This window comes from Cottoperca gobio, chromosome 11 (assembly GCF_900634415.1).
Source record: "Cottoperca gobio chromosome 11, fCotGob3.1, whole genome shotgun sequence".
NCBI classification, from domain to species: domain Eukaryota; kingdom Metazoa; phylum Chordata; class Actinopteri; order Perciformes; family Bovichtidae; genus Cottoperca; species Cottoperca gobio.
Window position 1 is genome coordinate 7,354,304 of NC_041365.1, and position 6,336 is coordinate 7,360,639.

Sequence of the window (6,336 nt, forward strand, 5' to 3'; positions counted from 1 at the left end):
AAGCTGCCTCCCCATGCACACGTTAACAATCAACCCGTTTTGCACATGTCCAGTTTGACGTGCGGTGTGGCTCTACTGCCAAAAGCCACCTGTCCCAGAAAAGTCTTTTGATAACGTGATAAAGCAGCCATTTAACCATTCACACCAATATGCTTTTATTTAATGTTTTATCAAAGGGTCTTTTATCCTAGGGTAATAAAGAATATTTAGTTAAATAATACGAATGCAGCCCGCAGTGTTACATCCCATAATCACTTGAGTTTTAACACACTGGCAGCTCCAAAGAAAAATGATTCAAGCTCCTACTTGCAGCCACTGTGGAGTCAACGTGAAGGTTTGTCCTTTGGGTGGAGTGGAAACATCAAAAAGCTCCACACACACTGCTTTCCTGGGTGCCAAAAGAGCTTAACAAAGTACACAGGAGAGCTTAAAACTCATCTCATACAGCACCATCATACTGCCGTCCACCTGGCAGGAAACACAGTGCCAATAACCAAACCTCACCTGCACCTGCATTGATTATCCGCCCCCAACAAATTGTTTTCAAAGTCTTCCCCAACGGAACAGGAGGAGAAGTGAAAAGAGTTCAAGTGTGCCGTGTCAAGTCTGAGTTTGACTTGTGTTTTTGAAATTTGGGGTGAGAAATATTTTTTTTCCACCCCAGGAGTGGAGATGTGGTCACCTAAACAAGGCTGGTAAGAAAAACAAATGAAGGGCGGTGTATTTTCATCTGGAAGAAAAGCAGGAAGCTTTGAATACCGAATGCCAACAGTTCAAAGAGCTCCAGGGAAGGTGGGGAGGGTACAGACACACACACACACACAGGCATACATACACACTTGTATGACATTCAATTTAAACAAACAGGAGGCCTCATGGACCCTCACAAGGCCATGCTCATGGTTACTGAGGCTACCAGCTGCCTCGCACACACACATACATGTTCCCATCTTTGCAAGGGTTTGAGTGACTCATCGTTGTGTTACATTCACACTCACTGAAACACACACAAGGCCCCTCGTTGCCTCTCCTGTTTCAGTCGCATGCAACCAGCAATGCGCACAGCCACACAGGAGAGGCCTTGTGTGCGAGGGGTCGTAACAACTGCGGCAGTAGCTGAACAGTGACCTTTAACCTCTGACAGCATGGGAAAGTGGGCGCACTCAGCTGTCAGGACCCCAGTGAGCCAGTTAACCCCCTCAGTAATGGTTAAATGATGATTGGACATCAATGGGAAGACACCCACAGCGTTCAGCGAGGAATGTCGTAAATGAACGTAAATGGGAAAAGTGGACACAAACACACACACTTCATAAGATCATTGTCCTGACTTCTGCTGTAATAATGAGTTGGTGTTGAATAACACAAAGAGACAAAAAGGGGAAAAGACTCCACTCATTAGTCTAATTGATCTTGCTCTAAACCCTGACCGTAACTAGGTCTGTAACCGTAAGTAAGAGTGTGGTGCCTTCTTTCTCCTTTCCAAAAGCACAAAAGCAAAAAGTGTAAGGACATTGTCACCCTATAAGCCTTTTTCTTTTAATGTTCAAAGTAACTGTATCAGCTAAGCAGCTGAACAGGGTAAGGAAACAAATATTTGTATTTTTTATCTCCAGGCCTTCTAGCCTCAGTCTTTTGGAACAATATAATGTATGGAGTGCCTTCGAGTACAGTAGAATGACCACAATGTTCTGGGTTTAATTCCAGCCTTGGGACCTGTGTTTCATGTCATCCACTCTATCCCCCTATTCCCAGTCTGCCTCTCCACTGCCAAAACATTTTTCAAAGTTGTTTTTGAAAGAGCCTGCCTTTTACAGTTTGCAATGACGGCTTCTCAGATGGTTCTGTGTAAACAAACCATCTGGCGCGTGAGGTTACATATTTATGACCCTTTTAGAGGATTTTTGTTTTTAAACAAGGCTAGAAACGTTCAAAACGTTAGCTTGATGTCATTTCAGCTGTCAAAGTCAACAGTCGCCAGCTAGCAATGGTAAACCTGGTTTTGTCAACCATTGTCTGACATCAAGGACCCATTGTTTCAGAAAGTATTTTGTTTGTTAAATCTACCACTGGTATCAATGTAAACTTTGTGTGTGTCATATGAGAATGGAACGTTTGACGACAGGTGTAGCAACAAACACACAAACACACATCGGCACACATGTACATGCACAGTGAATACTTTTGAAGAAGTACAGACAACACGTAGCCATAGTACCACGCAAAAAATCACACACACTCACTCCAGTCTGGTGTCCCCAAACATTCCCATACAACTAAACTGCATTGTGAATTATGTTTCCAGGGAAACATATTTTGTTTGTGTCGTTAAGTTAAAAGTTGAATTTTTTTAATTTACGTCCATAACTTAAATGACATAACGAACGTATTTATTTTAAGCCAAACCATGATGCTTTGCTAACCCTCAGTTGTGTTGCGTCTGTTTTCTTTCAAATACAACTTTAACCACGTGTTTAAAACTGCGGCCTGAATACCGGGAGAAAATACATTTCCCTCGAAACATAATTGAGTATGCAGTTTAGACAGGGTTGGACATTTGTATGCATCCAGACACACACACACACACACACACCACATCAGTTCTTCCAGCCTTCTAAGACCTAAAAATATTTCTGCCCGTGTCTTTTGGTTCTCACAGTCCTCAGTCACTGTAGGAATGCTAAGTATCCAGGAACCCCCCCCGGCTGAACAGCCAGTGGTTAGGCCCATGATTTAAAACAGCCCTGGTTGTTCCCATGTCACACGCTGAGAAAGGGGGCATGTGTAGGTACAATATATGCCACAGCCCTCAGCCGTTAGCTTCACATACTTTTAGTATCTTTTTTGGGTGGAGAAGAGCGGGTCACCTTTGGTAGCTCCAAACCACTTCAAGGGACCACAGCAGTGTGTTTTATGTTTTAGCTATTAACTACAAATTGTGAACATTACTTCAAAGCATTTTCCCAAACACAGCGCAGTGACAAATGCGCTTTTCCAACTTTCCAGTCAGCTGCAGATTTTAGTCGATGTCAGCACTATTTAAAGCCAACTTGCAGAAGTGTCAAGCTTGATAAAGAAATCTAAAGTCTAGCACACACCAAGATACTGATATAGATACCAATTTATTAAGAAATTACATTAAAAACAAGAAAGAGCGAACTTCACGTAGCATTACTGGAGAGAAAAGAAGCGCTGCTGTGCACGGGGTATCTTCAGTTTTCTGATTTCCCAGATTTCAGATGATTGGGAATAAGCCTGAGACCCAGTTCCCAACCACATGCAAGACAAGTGCCTTCACAGTGAAGACATGCCTCCTTAATATTAAAGAAAATAATACCTCTTCGATTATAATGCATGCCTCTTTAATAATAAACAAGCGCATCTTCAATAATAGGGAAATGTATGAAAATGTTTTGATAAAAATAAACCAATAAACAAAATGACAAAATAAATCCTGCGGGTGTTCTTTTATATTTACTCCAGCTAGGTTTAGGAATGCACAAAATCACCCTCAATTAGAAATAAAAACGAGACAGCAACGAAGTCTCAAAAGAGTTTCTGGCTGACAATATCGGCTGAAATGAGGTTTGCATGAAGTTGAGGAAGGATCAAAATGTATTGAATGTACATTTCCTTAAGCCCCAAAGAAAGGGTGTCGTCACGCCCTAATTGGCCCAGAGGGGAAGTTCACCAAGCTGCTCTCAATTATTAATCAGGAGCTAGTCTCCACAATCTGCTCCACAGCAAATGACGACAAGTAGCAATATTCAATTCATATGATCAAACCAAAATATTACAAATAACTTACACAAACTGAAAACACATTGTAAAAAGATTGTAAAGTTCTAAAACAAAAATCTGGAAAACATCCAATCCCAAAAACACCGTCAATCCCAAGGTAGCTACGCCCTAATACATGCGCTGCTTCATCGTCTATGCTTTATTGAAGAAAGACTTGAAACTATCGATTGAGACCATAATCTATTTTTTACAATGTTTACTGAGGTAATGAATCGAGTAAGAAGTAGGGTAATTTCCTCATAGACGTCTATACAAATAGGGAGTCGCCCCCTGCTGGCTATTAGAGAGAAGGCCTGTTTACACTTTCGTTTGGGCATTCATGACTGAATTCTCCCAACTTTTCTTTTAGATTTCTGCGTGTGCACACGGCCCTGTAGTCTCATGCCATTGTATAGTGATTGGCAGATGGTTTACTTGCTTATTATGATCAACTGGCATGTCTTTTTCAATTTACGAGGACAATGCAATTCATCGTAGACTTTTCTCAGGATCTTTCTAAAGAACAAATTTAGGAACAAATTTAGGAAGATATTGGAACATGAGGTCTATTGACCCCTTCCTTCAATATATTTAAGATATGACAAGGAGCAGTGGTGTTCGGCTACAGTGAAGAAATATGTATCTTTACTCTCATCAGGCTGGTTATAATGGGTCAATGAGCACACTGCCCTCAAGAATCATCCTTCGATTGTTATAATCCCTCAGACAGCTGGGACCCAGGGACTCACAGATGCCCAGGCGAGAGGAGCTGAGACTGATAAGGAATAGAGGGTGTGTGTGTGCGTGTGTGTGACCGTGTGTGTGTTTGGTGAAGAACCTGTTACTGAAATGCATGCGAACGTGTACATGTCTGTGCGATGCAGGTTTACGTGTGTGCGTGTGTGTGCTCTATGTCCTTTTCTTGTCAGGTTGGCAGCTGACTGTGATTAATATTTCACAGCTAACAAATGGAGAGCACAGACAAGCCCAAATGGTTGAGTGTGTGTGTGTGTGTGTGTGTGTGTGTGTGTATGTGTGTGTGTGTGTGTGTGTGTGTGTGTGTGTGTGTGTGTGTGTGTGTGTGTGTGTGTGTGTGTGTGTGTAACCTTGCTAGGACAGCAGTATAATTGACATAATTACCCACCCTCCCTAAACATCACACACACCCTGTCAGACACAAGCACACACACGCACACACACACGCACACACACACGCGCAGACCACTGTTTCATAATGCCACTGAGCATGAATAAATAGTGCAGTAACAGTGCCTCTAATTGGGATGAATACGTGAGTTTAACTTTTACAGTAAGCTTAACTGTGTAACAAATGACAAACATTTAATTGATGGTGTAAAAATTAACGGGGAAAGAAATACGATTTTGCAAATGTTTTCAGAGGGAAATGCATTCAACACGTGTGTTAAAGCTCGAGGATACAGACAATGCATGTTGGTGAGACACACTGAATATAAACATAACTTGTGTTTGTTTAGAAGAAATGATTGGCAGAATTAGGGCTTTGTTAACATTATTTTGTTATACTTTTATTACTACAAAACAACAAAAGAAACCAAAGGTTCTGAAAGGTTGTTTTGTTCAGCAGGTAAATTATTATAATTTACAGTAAAGAGCTGTGGAATCTAAGAATGAGTAAAAACTGACTGGACATTCAGTGCCAACATTTGTGACCGTTTTTAATCCTCTTTGCTCAATGGTCACATTTCAGTTGGATTAATTCCCAGGACTAAACACAACAGCACTATAAACTTAATATAATGGGACTTTTTAAATTCAAACTCAGAGGACTTTCAAGTCTCTTTCTTCTCAAATAAGTAATCTCTGGATAAAATGAGGGCGTCACATGTTTCAAACAGCAGATAACTCATTTTGGAATGAGAACGAATGCCAAAGTTAAAACAGTTATCTTTGTTGTTTTTCTGTACGTGAAAACATCAAAATAAAATCTGTATCCCATGTGAAAGTTCTCCCTGATAAATCAGCTTTGATGAAGTCTTTGAAGTGGAGGAGTCGTGGTAATAATGGTGAAGATGGTAATTGATAACGATGAGCTGAATGGTAAATGTTCATCGGGGGATAGGAAGTGCTGCATGGAAGCCAGACTGGATGCTGCCAAGCCTCGGGCTGTGTGATAATAAAAGGGAGGGGATGAAACGGCCATGATAAGAAAAAGTGCCAATTGTGTGTGTGGTTGTTTTTGTGTCTGTCCGTTTGTTTGTGAAAGACTGTGCATCTGAAAGAAAGGGTGTACACTTCCAGTACATGATGTTGAAGATTGATGTTCTTATTAGTGTACAGGCTGTGGAAACACATTTCCTCTAACAGAGGACAATAAATGATCCATCTATGATGTGTGTTTTTGTACACGTAGGGTGTGTAGGGTCGTTGGGGTGAAAGTGTGTGTGTGTGTGAGTGTGTGTGTGTGTGTGTTGTGTGTGTGTGTGAGAGACTTGGGGGTCGTAGCAGGTGGTTAAATGGTAGCAAATCAACACACACTGTCACTCTGATTATAAGGGGGGGAGTGGGGAGGGTTAG